A 15,400-nucleotide genomic window follows, 5' to 3' on the forward strand; every position below is an offset into this window, starting at 1 on the left:
CAATCTTCTCATACCCTTCTTGTCCTTTTCCCACTTTGATCATGCATGCTGTCAAGCACTCATGATCGTCTAATTTATATCCATCAAACCCCACAAGCGTATCATCCTTTGGGTTCCACCTGCAAGCATCGATGAAAAAAGCACAAACTCTTTTACAATACTTTCTTAATTCAAACAAGGTATGGATCCATTTTTATTGGAAAGACCATGATATTGTTACCTGACCCACTTCTTTATGGCAGTTTCGTCTTCCACTAAAATGAAAGGAACCTTCGACATGATGCCATGCTTCTCTTTCTCCTCTTGATAGATTTCAACAATTGCATAAAAAATGTATTGGTGTATGTCTGGTACAAATCAAGTGGCATGTCTTTGCCCTCTCTTTGTTGTTGATAAAGAGGGTCCATTAAACCCAAACGGCTCCAAGAGAAGATCATCCCCTTCAATTTGTCCTTGAACATGAGAGAATGTGGGTTGGCCTATGTCTCTTCTAACTCTAACAAGGCCTATTTCCTCCTTGCTCTCACCATCGAGCACTTGAAATCCTAAAAAAGGATGCCATGGTGCCAAGACTCCTCTGTAACAAAAAACCACAAAATAAACTTGTACAATCTACTTGCATAGAAACAAAATATCCATAAATGTGTGTGTGTGTGTGTGTGTGTGTGTGTGTGTGTGTGTGTGTGTGTGTGTGTGTGTGTGTGTGTGTGTGTGTGTGTGTGTGTGTGTGTGTGTGTGTGTGTGTGTGTGTGTGTGTGTGTGTGTGTGTGTGTGTGTGTGTGTGTGTGTGTGTGTGTGTGAGAGAGAGAGAGAGAGACTTACCAAATTATTTTGTTAGTCGATTCTTGGACAAGCTACTATACCTGTCAAGGCAAGGGTAGTGCATGGCAACTCTTGTCGTGATGCTATTCAATGTTGACTACATATAACACAATAGTGTACATCACACAAATGTGTATATATAAATTTACACCTACCTACCTACAAATACATATGCGCATTACAATAATAACTTAGAGAACAAATGCAAAATTACAGTAACATTCCATGATTGTATGAGATTGCCAACAAACTAACTGTTTAGTTTGAGAAGCGGTTTGTAGACATATTTAAGCCCAATGATAAATGAAGGTAGGTTACAATGTGATGTTATTGAAGCCCAATACATTAGGAGCAAATGACCAGTAAAATAGGTAGTACTTTTGTTATTCGAATCAATCAGTAACCTGTACATTTTATATAATATTGGATACCTTATAGAGCATTGGATGTTCAGGCCACTCCAAGGTTGAACCTGTATGTACATAAAAGTAATATGGTGCCAGAAGGCATTTGAACTAAAAGTCAATTACATAAGTAAAATGCTTATGAGCATAGTAATTCTTTCCTTTCTAAGGACTGGATGAAAAAACTGCTTACAAGCCAAATCAATGCAAGGATAGCTTGCATGTCCCAAGTCATCAAGGGAAAAAACACTATATCCCCTAGAATGGCTAGATTACAGCTACAACCATAGGGATGTCTTATGCACCACTTCTTATATGGAAAATCCCAAAGGCCAATAAGTTACAACTTGAATGGCGAGTCACAAGACATTGGTGAGCTCCTAACAAGGATGATGTAAAACCATTCAAAACTTTAGCCTTCTATCATTGTTCCTGCACGATGCCAAGGAAATGAAGGTGTGATGCCAAGGAAATGAAGGCACGTTTGTACATAGGTTACAAGCCATCGGGAAAACCTTCTGCTTCCATGGGTATGGATCAAGGATATGAAGGCACGATAATATGAGAGAGGTGAGGACAAAGAACAAAAAGGAGACTTGGGGAAGAAGGAAAACACCTGGCAAAAAATGCTGCCGTGCATGCATAGACAAGATAGAAAGAGGCATCGAGTTGGAAGAGGCACCTCGTGGAGTAATCATCCTTATGCCGACTGCATTAGCTCGTCTCTCCGATCTTCATTTGCGCCGACTGCATCAGCTCAATCCTCTCCGTTTCTGATCCCCTTCCTTGTTGATCTCTCCTCCTTCTTAATAGGCCAGGAATGGTAACAGCGTACCTTCAAAACCTAGGTACCTTGCAAGCGCCACCAAGTAATCCTCTCTCTCTCTCTCTCTCTCTCTCTCTCTCTCTCTCTCTCAAAATGGATTAATCGGTTAGCCTGTCGATTGATCCAAGCAACGCAAGGTGCACATATAATAATAATAATAATAACTTCCTTCAACGCGAATAGTGCCCTACACATATTATAATAATTAAAAGCAAAAAAATTCATTCGATAGGAATAGTTTACATGTGGTCAAGTCTAAACTTGGAAAGGGTTTTTGGGAGGGTCACCGGTGTGGGAGTGTTTCTAGGGGGAACCCCCGATTTTGAAACACCCCCCCCCCCCCCCCCCCCCATGTGGCCTGGAGTGGTTTTTAGTTTTATCTAAAAACCGTTGGAAACCCCCCCCCCCCCCCCCCCCCAAAAAAAAACCCCTGCGTGAATAGCTCCATTGTGTTTGCACCTACTCTTTCCATCATTGGAAAATTTTTAGCGACCCTATTTTTTAGGGCCCCTAATATCACTATGGTGGGACACTTGAATAGTGGTAATAGTGGGGCCCACTAAAATTGGGTGGGAAGAGTCTCTAAGAGCACCTTTCGACGGCCTCTTCTCAGAATAAGATAATGAACGTTATGATTTTCAACTTCACTTTCTCATGCAATCAATTGACAGGGTGTTGAAGGTCATATCTGATTTTGTTGCCGCTGTTACACACTACTATGGCTTCGTTAACAGTCTATTGGTTGTTAACGTTTGAAACGATCAGTGAAGTTACAAAACTCACACAAAGAGCCTGGCGTTCACCATAATTGCGTGTTGTGAGTTGGAGAAAGGGATTGTGGGAAGGTGCTATAAAAAAAGTAGCATATTTTCAACTACCAAATCCACAAATCTTAACTCAAAAAAATGGGACACCTAACTCCAATTAACCTTGGGTATTTTTTTTTGGGGCTTGAACTACCTTGCCATTACACCATTCTATAAGCATATACCCTAACAAACAATGCTAATAAACTAAAACTCTCACATGCTTAAAAAATTATAGAATGCCATCTTTGGGAATTGAAACTTTAACAATATGCAAAAACTCCCTTGTTCCAAGTAAACCATGATACCCACATGCCCAAGTTGCAATAGGAACTTCTAGAAAATTATTAATTTAAAAACCCCTTTTTTAGGTTAACTTTTAGGCCTTAATTTTCACCCTTTTGTATTTGTAAATATGTAGATTCTAGGGATATTAAATACCCTTATTTTGAACTCATGTGCTAGAGGTACATATTGTTGTGACTGACCCCCCCCCCCCCCCCCGAGATCCTCATCTAGACAAGTTAGGTGAAGGCCATATTCTTACTATGTTTGTTGGAAAAAGCATAAAATGGAAGGATGATCCTTTTTATATCCAATTGTCACTTCATCACAAAGTGCATTTTTGGCCCCCCCATCCTCCCAAATAAGGAAAACCCCTATGAAAAGAATGTTTTATGAGCTAACAGTACTATTGATCAAACCTATAGAGTGCCTCCTATTAGCGAGATTATAAATGTATCCTAGGTTGGGATTATCAAAGAAGGTATCCCCATGAATTAGCTAAAAAAAAATTATGCAAATAAGTTCTTTGGCATGTTTATAGGGCATGCATAGCCCCTACTCTAGGCATTATTCACAAGATCTTTAAGAACTGGTCAGAATATGTGAAGACCCATAGGTGATGCAAGCCAAAGATGTATGGTTACACCCAAGAAAGTATCTTAGTAGCCATAGGTCGAACTGTTGCATAGCTATTCTTTGCCCAAGGGCTAAGGTATACATTGCCTTTCTGCATAATGTATATCATCGTGTACTTTTGGTTAGATAAATGGAGAAGGTGCCTAGATGTCATCATGAATGTTCATCGAGAGAATTTAAAGAAGAACCATATAGTGGCTTATATGCCTATGAAAAGTATTAGCAAAAGATCAGTAAATACAACATTGAGGTTATAATTTTGGAGTCCCCTTTCCTTGTCTAATTCCCCCCCTTCCCTTTGGCAAGGACCTTGAAAAAGGTGGATGAAATTACAAATATCTACCTCAAATTATCTAATTAAAAAAACTCCAAAATCTAAGACTAATTGCACATGTCAACCTAATTCTCTTATCTTAAATATTGAATTTAACCATTTAATCTCTTTGCAATGATGTAGGGATTAAGCCTACATGTATTATGAACTCTCACTCTCTCTTTCTCTTAACATACTCAAGAATTCTCATTTTCTAGCTCTGATCCATGCTGCTCGAGGGAGGGGGCGGAGGAGGGGGGCAGATGGGGGTTCACTCATAAATATATGTATATATAACGTGAGTTCAAAATAAGGGGTTTTTAAAACCCCATTTTTATATATTTAATACATACCGAATGGTGTCATATAAATGGGTTACTTATAGATTGAATAAAAAAGGGTTGTGTTTTATTCAAGAAAATTTCACAAATTAGGATATTTATAAATAGGCCATGAATGCACGTCATATAGAGTATATATATATATATATAGTGAACCCCCCAAGGATCCGTGGTTTCATGCCCCTTGCTCACATGTGAAAGCTTAAATTGTAATAACGTTGTAGTTGTGCATTGTAACTCAAGACACTTTTAGTACATTTCCTATTCTCCTTTATGATTTACAAACAAATATCCAAACATGTCCATCTTGTTCTTTGTAATGTTCCCAACACAAGTGATTAAATAGTCCTTCTACATCTTAATACTTATGCTTCATTCTGAATCACACAATCCACATTATTTCAACATGAAAATGATGATTAAGACCTAATTGTTCACACATGTCTTGGATTTGGTACAATTGCCAATTCACATGTAAGTGACTCTAAGGCCAATATATCCTTAGTCATGACAACATAACCAAAATGTTGTGCTCTAGTAGCTCAATGTTGGGAATTGTTGGGCACACCCTAAGGGCTCAACACACGAAGCCTACCCTTATCTCTTATCTAGTGTACTCATAGTGGAAGGACATGAACTAAGCTACCTAAGTAGCTCAATTCAAGGAAAATGCATTGACTGCACTTATCAATACTTACCATGTTATAGTCACAATGTGTTGGTAAGTATTGTTCCATGATCCATTACAATCTTACTTTGTTATTGCCTACAAAGGAAGGAGTTACTTCTAATGAGCTTGAAGAGATGAAGAAAAGTAGAGAACTTTAGATTTCTATGTCCCTCACTCTCTCATACTCTCTAGTTCACACACTCACACTTACAAATTCAACTCAACAAGAAAATGGGATGGAGAAGAAGCGAAGAATATAAAAAGCTTCACAACATCATATACATCACTTCACACACTTTCTCACACTCCCTTTTCTTGACTCTCACACATTGATAGTGGAGTAGTAATAAGATAAGGAGCAAATTTTGCATGCGCATCAAAAGGCTTGTTTATTCTTTTTCATCCTTTATATACAAGTCTTCTAGGGTTAGGTTTTCCACCTTCCCCTTGGGGGCATCTAGCCCACTTTTTTGGCAATATGACTAGACTTTCCTCATTTGCATGTAGCTAGACCTTACTCTAAATGTGAAAACTAAGCTGTGCACATTCTAACCTTATGGTGGCACTTAAAGTTTGTAAGCAATTTCCATGGGAAGAACCCGACTCTTAATAAAATATCCAAGATGACTAATACAATAGTTCAAATTTTCTTCTCAACATGAATTTTGTCAATTGTGTAGCAAGAAAAGGGGTTCAAACTAGAGTTTTACACACATTAGCTAGCATAAAACTCATGTTTAACTCATAACCTCTCTATAGAATATATATACCAAACATTAATCATGAATGTAAATTACATTTTCTCAAAAACATAGATTAACCCTTATAATATAGAGTTTCAAAAAACACAACTTGACCTTCAATTGATAGTATTTCTTGAAAAGTGAATCGCAAAGCAAGACAATTCACATGTTATATGAAGAAAATGCTCTCAAACCTTTGAAATTGAGAGAATAGAATTACAAGTAAGAGTTCTAGTCATTATTTCTCCCTAATTATAAGAAAATGGTTTGAAAATATGGTGAGATTTTGAACCTAAATGAAATGAAACTCAAATGTTTACATTATGTTTCAATAAAATTTCAAAAGTTCAAGCATACTAGAAGACTATGACAACAATTAATTCATAAATTTACTATACCAATGTTCTGAAACAATTATAGAAAGTTCGTTGGTTAATATGGCATCAAAGCATCAAAGGTAGTTTTATGCCATGTTACCAAACTAGTGGTAAAAAGTTAATGTATTATAACCTTAATATGGCATCAAAGCATCAAAGATAGTTTTATGCCATGTTATCAAAGTAGTGGTAAAAAGTCAATGTATTATAACCTTAAGAACATATGCTTTGAAGTAGAGTTCATGGCCAAATACAATGTGATATTATTGAGTGCCTAAAAAATATTCTCTAGACCACTTTCCTAACTAGCTTCTTAACTAAAGTTACATAATATATTGAGTTAGAGAAGAATTATATTCTTTTAAAAAATAGGTAAATTTATTGGTTAGAACTTTAAGTTTATAGATGTAGATATACTCCTAGGTTGTAATATGATAATAAGGAACAATCATGTAGAGAAAAATGACAATACAAGCATTCAAAACATCAAAGGGGTTAGATCTTTGATAAAGTGTTATGTGATTTTAGAAATTTTATTTTCATTCTTCAAATGGACTTCTTGAAGGTAAAGATAATGCTCTTGATGTTAGAGCTTTAAGATAACTTTTGTAAATATATTTTTAGGTTTTAATATGCAAAGAGGAGCAAACATGTTTTTTTTCAAAACAATACTTAAGTCTTCAAAGAATCATAGAAGTTAAATTTAAAAAGCTAGGTATTTAATAAAATGTTGGGGGTTTTAGCAAATTAACATAAATTTAGTGAATTTGGGAATCTTGCAAGCCCCATTCTTCATTATTTAGAATATTGAGACTCCAAAAAGACATATTTTAAGTTTTCCAAAGCTACCATGTGACACATAATTAAAAATCTTATGAAAAATGAAATCTGTTGAGCTATTGAACAATAAATTTGGAGCAATTGTATGAGAGTTATAATAGCAAAGAGAAAGTTTTGACCATGAGTTCTAAACTTCTATAGTGTGTTACTTCATTTTCATTCTTCAAAGAGATCTGTTAAGGGTGGGATTTACTTCAAGTACACATGCATATTTACTAAACCTTATTACAAACTTGGGTTAGTGTAAATCCATCAATTAATATTTGATTGAACATAGAATTAATAATACATTCATATAGTAGCACACTTATAGTCAGTGATCCAACAAGCAATCACTTAACACTAGATATTGTAGACTTAGCAAGAAACCCGCAGAGGTTAGTAATAAATATATGTATGTATCACATGGGTTCAACATAATGGATTTTTAAAATCACTTTTTACACAATTTTTTCATACAAAAAGGTCCCATATAAAGGGATTACTTATAGATTGAATAGAAAAGGGTTACAATTTATTAAGGGAAAATTCACAGCTAAGGATATTTATAAATAGGCCTTGAATACACATGATATAGAGGGTAACATATAGTGAATTACTTAGGGCAAGAAATCACATAATACTAAGATTGGAAAACCTAGTAGTATAAATGTAATCAACAATCACATGATAGATCTAAGTTGCAATCTATAAACAAGCAAGTGAAAAAAATTAGATAAATTCATTCAATTATCTTTGATTGAAGGTAGAGTAGTTCATTAGACTAAACTCATAATGAAACAATACAAAGAAATGCTAAAGTAACAAATAATCAAGGAAATCCAGGAAAGCAAGGTAGAAAAACCAAACATACCTATAATTGAATGAATTTAAAGTAGTGTATTAGACTAAATTGTAACAAAATAATACAAAGCAATGCTAAAGCGAAACTTAAATTAAGGAAATCAAGGAAAACAGGGTAATGAAAAACCAAACATACTTAGAAATGATGAGCCTTGACATAATATCACTTTCAAAGGCATTGTATGGTTAATCCTTACCAATCAGTACCTCCTACAATGTGCCACAAAGGTCCACCATTTTCAATAGCTTCAGTACATGAGCAACCTGAATATGTAGCTATAAGACTACCATTACTATTTTATATTGAATAGTAGTTTAAAATGACTAAGATTTATTGGCATTCCATTTATTGTGTTCATAGAAGTATGGTTTTGCTATCATCTTCTAGTTCATTACTCATAATTAATAAAAGCTTAACTTTTAGATCTAAGGATGTTGGGTATGCCACAATGTAAAAATTTGGGCCAATTTTAGCCTATATGCTATTTTTCAAAGGCTTTCTTGGCCACTAGCCTAACTTTTTAGGCTTGAAAACTCAAAAAATAACCACGTAGAGAATAAATTTACATATTTTGGCCAAAAATTTGCCCAAAAATAGCTTTAAAATAGATTTTTCTCTAAACATTCACCCAATTTTCTAAGCTCTTTACTATTGATCAACCAAACATTCACCCACTTATCTACAAACTAAAAATTGTAGTGGTCCCTTATTTTTTACCTAGGGAGTCTACCATATTAGGCGGCTATAACATAGCCTAGGCATGGTGGCTAGGATCATTGTGTATATCATGACATCATTTGCCAAGAAAATTTATCTCTTGGCCTTAATATCCCTTTGAGGTATAATTGTGGAAGCCATATGTATAATGATATGCTAATGGATACTCAGCTTTAAACCTACATAAGAAAATAGCTAAGCTATACATACTAGAATTGTGTATTTGTAGTCAATGTACTTTCTTGCAATTCCATAATATACTTTTTCTATATTGGAGGTGTTCCAAAAAGAAATTTATTTGTATTCATGTACATTAGTTAGTATATGGGTGAGATTTCATGTTATAGCCTTAAATTCATTTGTTGATTAGATTAACCAAGATATTACAATCTCCAATCATTTGATTAATCAACCCATGTCAACTTTTTAATGTGCTCCATACATGATTGATTGAGATTTATGTAAAATATGATCTAACTAAATCGATTGCATTTATACACATTCTTTTACAAATGAGTCATTTAATACTAGGTTGCATTAATACAAATGTGGATTTTGTATAATACAAAAATATGAATATTTTATAAAATAAATTTTAAAATATGAGGTATGATACATTAATACATCATCAAAAATATCTATTTCCATGATTGATTAAGCAATATATTAATAAAAATTTATTTTAAATAAATCTCATTTTATATGTAAGATTAATTTCTTATGATAGAAATATTACATATAAAAGAAATATTTTTTGGTACGAGAGAAAATTTCCTTATAAATTTTAGAAATGTGTGGTGGTTTTCTTTTTCTTTTTTTTTGGGGGGGGGGGGGGGGGTGGGGGGGAGGTATTACTCATAAACATATGTGTATATCACATGAGTTCAACATAAAGAAAAATTTTAAATACTATTTTTAAATATTTTTTACTAAGGATGCCATATAAAGGGGTTATTTATAAATTGAATAGAAAAGAGTTATGTTTGAATTAAAGAAAATTCACAAATATGAGTATTTATAAATAGACATTGAGTGTGTGTGATATAGAGGATACACATATACGGAACCCCTCAAGGTTGTTTGCTATGTCCAATCAGTCTCTAAGTTGAGGGACTATAACAACATTTTTTAAATTTAAAAAGATAATCAAAAAATATAAAGTTAAAGATTAAACCAATTAAGTAATGTACAGTTGAGGTTACTTAAGATAGAAGTTTGGCTAAGTTATTTTGAATTAGCTAAAATAATAATAACTATTGATTTAAATTAAATATCTAGTTGAGTTTTAAAAAAAATTGATTTTATTTTGATATAAGTTAAAATTCTAGATAGATTGACAATGAAAAAAATAATATAAAAAAGGGGACATAGTAATAGCTCTAGTGTGATAAATTCACTCTTTTCAAATAGATCTGTTTAGGATTGAGAAAATAGTAGATCTATTTGATGAATTTATTGTTAAAGTAGATATAAATGATTTTACTAAAAGTGAAAGAAAAGTTTATTTACTATTTTCACATGCTTGTAATTATTAACTTATGGATGTGAAGCATCCTTATGGATTGATCAAAACTTGCCAAATAGCTTCACATTGACCCTTTAGTGTACAAAATTGAAACACTAATCAAATGATTGTGCAATTAACTTGGATTGATAAGGATATATATATCATAACTTACAAAGTGCACAATTGAGCAAATTAACTCAGCAACAATTGAGATTGAAAGTATAAGATTGCACAATTGGTGCATGCATAATTGAAGCACAAACATGCAATTGTGCAATAACTCATACAATATTGAGAAGCAAACAATATGATAGAGTAACTAACTTGTACACAATTGAGATGCAAAGTACATGATTGCAAAATTAAATTGTACATGATTGAGACATAAAGTACATGGTGGAGAAATTAGCTATACACAATTTAGATACAAAGTAAATAATCAAGTAATTAGCTCATACTCAATTTATATGCAAATTACACAATGGAGCAATTCGCTTGTATACAATTTAGATGCAAAGTACATAATGTAAACCTTAACATTAAAACAAATAAAGGGTTTACTTATGGTAAGTTCTAACTCAAAATGGGAAAAGAATTATATCATTGGTACTTTCATGGAATGTATGCCTGTACATAGCGACATGCATATTGATGATTATTTGACATTGTAGAAAAGTAGCTATGGCCAAAACTGTATTGAGACCAAACATGAACACACAATAAAACCATCCCAAGTAAAAGAATCTTACTTCCCTCCATTTTCATGCATTGTAGTGATGATAGATGTGTGTGTGTGGAAATTTTAGTTTGTACAATTTTTAGCTTGATTTTTAGTGTAAACACACACACACAAAGAGAGAGAGAGAGAGAGAGAGAGAGAGAGAGAGAGAGAGAGAGAGAGAGAGAGAGAGAGAGAGAGAGAGAGAGAGAGAGAGAGAGAGAGAGAGAGAGAGGTTTTGATTCGTTTGCTTTCTTTGTGCATGAGATAAAGAGAGAGAAGGAGATAGAAAGGGGGGGGGGGGGGGAGGAAGAGGTTTAGGATTAAACACAAGCTTACTCATATGATGCATACTAGTGAGGGAGGCCTTGGGTGTGAGACCACCAAAGCAACAGACCTTTGACACCAATGGTTTCATTAAGCCTTCATGGTGCACGCTTAAGTTTTGTGGTCAATGCATATTGTGAGATATTAATTAGTCTACAATTATAGCTTTTTAAATATTAACTAGAATAAAAATATTTTTAAAAAAAGTAAATATTTATTGATATTTGAGAATTAGGATTAATTTAAGTTCTTTTTAGATATTTGAATACCCTAAGCATATGCTAGGCAACGGTTTAGATTAAGCTCAAGTGAAAGTAAGTGTAAGATTCTACACTTATCATGGGTGTAAGAAAAGTGTAACAAAGTATAGACTATGCTTGTGATAGGCTAAGTTGGGTTATAGGCAAAGGCTTAGGCTACAATCAAGTGAACATAATTCTAGGCTATGCTTATGATCAAGTGAAACTAAGTGTAGATAAACTTAAAAGGAAAGAAATATCTAGTCTAAGCATAGGTTATAGAAAACTTAGGCTTAAAGGATTCATAAGCTCAAAGGCTTGGGCTAACAAGTTTAGGTTAGACTAAGTATTTACCACTCTTGCACAAGTATATCAACATCCAGTTTAGGTGAGGCTCAAGCCAATGTTTGGAAATCATAAAACATCTTTCCCATGCAACTGGTGTGAGACGGATGTTAGATGACAACATCCCACCACCTTAGAGCATGTGAAATATTATGGGATATTTTATGCTTTTGGGTTACATCAACTCATGTGAGAGGATAACTCATCTTTAGTGAAACTCTATACTCTATCCATATTAGGTAGCATGTTATGACAAGTGGAGGTGATGAACCACTCACAAATGCTTGAATAGGACAATTATAAGATGAGGAATCTAATGGAGGGTCTAAGAATGAGTAAAGATGGATCCAATTGAGGTAGAGATGGGTCAAATGATAGACAATATCCTAAATTAAAAAATAGTTTGTGTTTATGTCTTGAAGAAAAAGGCCAATACACCACTCTACTAGGGGTCAAGAATATGTAGGCTAAAGGCATCATTATTGATCATAAGTTTGCAATCTCTTTATGGATGGAGCAATATGAGTGTGAAAACTTTATTGAAGTATACAATTCAAGGTTTACGGCAAGTTCCATAATGGTGCATCGTTCAAAGTCATGACTTTATTAATTTAGATTATAGATTATTTAAAAATCATGTTTTAATAGTACAAATTGTAATGTCTAACACTTGTGATGAGGAGAAAAGGACCTTACAGTCACTAAGTGTTTACTACAACAGCATCCATATGTGGCATAATGACTGCATTATCTTTAGGAAAAAATATGCAGAGCTAAATGTAAGTCTAAAATGTAGTGCTGATTGATATCATGCTAACTTGTAAGGCAAAATAGTACTACTAGAAGTGCTTTGTCACATAGATCTAGCACACATTCTAGTCAAAGAAGCTAGGGAGTTGTTATGTCATGGAACTCCAAAAGTTGATCCTCTAATGGAATGGTACATTTTCTTCTAGATTATAAGACATGGAAACTTATTGAGACTAGTGGTCTACTTTTAGAAGGAGTCTTGACACTTGAGATTGTGCTTTGCAATTGATAGGTAAACAATTTTGGATAGTAAGTGGCCATGTATAGTGTTTTGACCATGGGTTTTAGTGAATTATAATATTCCTCCATGATTTGCAACCAAGAAGAGTTGTCTCATTATTAGTCTACTAATTATTGACTAGTATAACATGAAGGATATGGATGCATATCTTGAACCTTAGTTGAGAAGCTCCAAGTGTTACAGTTGGGTATTCTAGTAACTCATATCAGTAAGTGTGCTGATTGACAAAGGAATATAATGATTATGAGGGATCTTAATGTGGCCCATGCACACCTTTATTGGGTATGGAGAATGCTAATGTATACATCACATGCTCTATAGTTTCTTGAAAATAATTATTGTTAATTATGAATGGAATGCTTGTTCTAAAAATTGTGTACTAACTTCAAACCATGTAGAAATCATTATAAGCAGTTACCATGGTTGCCCTATGTGTGGGCCAATCGTAAATGCACAAAGGTACATTCTTTGAAGAATATCATTTATGAAGGTCATTGAGTGTTTCTTATGAGGATGATGAGTTTTGACCCATCTTTCTTGGAAGACCACCCAAGCACATGATGGCCAAGCTAGAAGACCTTATGGGTGCAAGGTGGTGAAATATTGCAAAATGCAATGATAAAGTTCTTCATATTCTATGTCATTTCATGCCTTACTAATTGACCACCTTTTCAATCCAATGTACATTTTCAAGAATGTTGGAAGCCTCTTGTGAGAGTATCTCATTTAAAGTCAAGGGAAAGTTAAGGGAGTCAATAGCTAATCATGAAGACCTTACGGAGGAAAATGGCATGCAACCATATTGGCCATAGGATTGTAAGGATGGTTGCATATATTTCTCAAAGGACCCATGGATTATGCTAAGGAACAAGGAACATAAGAGAAAGGGTACCATCTCGATGATTTGTAGGCTAATTGATCTTAAGCATAATCTACATGGAGCTTTCACTTGGGACAAGTGGCTAAGTAGGTTAAAGTCTCATGATCATACAAGATGTTCTAGGCACATATTCATAATTATGTGTGTAATGTTTTTGTGCCTTAATATTCTTTGAAAAGTGCTTAGCATTTTATTCTTATACTTACATTTATTTTTGATTGTTGACGCCAAAGGCATACTATTCTATAATCTACAACATTCGCTAGGTAGTACAATGGATAAAGCAAAAGGAAATCCATATGATGTCCAAATGTGCTACCAAAGGAAACTACACTGAAGTGAGAGTGCTATTGTAGAAGTTCTTTCCCACCTATATGCTCAACATCCAAGTGCATTCGCTAGTATACCTAAGTGGATGAGGTAGTGGTAGTTGGCATGGTAAACAATAGTTGGATGTTCTTTCTTGAATGTTTCATGAAGGATTTGAAGGGATTTTTGTGATAGAAGATTAACATAATGATATGCAGTCCCTATGACATTTCCAAAAAGACACTTGGGTAGTTGGAGAGGTCATATAAGGTCAAGGTATGGATAATGGATGGATGATTCACTTGTAGATAAAATACATATATTTTGTATGCTACATTATAATTTGGTCATGAAGAAGTAGATAATTTGATATGAGGTTACCAAGGACCAACAAAAGTTAATAAGACAAGCTTTCAAGGAATCTCATAGATGATGGCATGTAAACAGGGCCTAAAGACATTACCCACCTTCATGATACTAAAATGGTTGCATAACAAGGTAAGAATAGCTACTCAAGAGAGTGTAGTCAATGTATGCATAGGAATGCAATTTATCTAGGGATTTCACACAAAACTAAAGAACTACCAAAATGTTCTACTTTTTTATGCATGATTATATGAGAAACAAATACTTACTCAGGGTCTATCTTTGTTTGTGTTTTTTACCACAAGTTGGTCCATCTTGTAGTCCTATGAACAACACTTTTTGGGTGGATCACATAGACCATTGATGACACATGTTTGCAATGTAAGGGAAATTTCAAATAAAAGAGCCATTGCAAGGATGTGGATGCAAACATTATGATGGTAGAAATGGAGTACTTTAGGAACATTCACAAGTTTCTTTGAGATTGATTACCAAAACTTCAACATCTTCATCTTGGACATCTATTAATATAGAGAGGTGACAAAGGAACCAAGTGTGACTATTCAAAGGGGACCTTTAGGATTTGTCGAGGCGGAATCCATAAAATAATGGACTAACCTATGTGAGGCCTTTGTTATACCTAAAAACTGTGTGAAGATCCATTGACTTTATTCTTCCACTCATCTAAGCCATATTTAGTTTGAGCATCTTTCTAATATGAACTACTTTGTTTACAATTATTTTTTTCCTTCATCCATTAGACGATAGGTGGCACTATGTGATACAAGTAGCTCCATGCTATCATAGGTTGTATTAAGAGAATAAGATATTGAAGCTAATAATGAGTATATTCAAATGATGGATCAAACTTCGATGAAAATGAAGGGGTGGATGCTACAAATAAGTCCAAGCTAGAGTATATTTAACAAAGTGTTTATGGAGGCAAGAGTGAGCAAGCACTTGCTTACATGGATAAGGATGAGAACCTTGACGTTTAGGAGTTGGAGCTTTCTCTTAAATAAGGGCTAGAATCT

This window comes from Lygodium microphyllum, chromosome 3 (assembly GCF_053477565.2).
Source record: "Lygodium microphyllum isolate KBCC chromosome 3, Lygodium_microphyllum_v1.1.10, whole genome shotgun sequence".
Classification (NCBI taxonomy): Eukaryota; Viridiplantae; Streptophyta; class Polypodiopsida; order Schizaeales; family Lygodiaceae; genus Lygodium; species Lygodium microphyllum.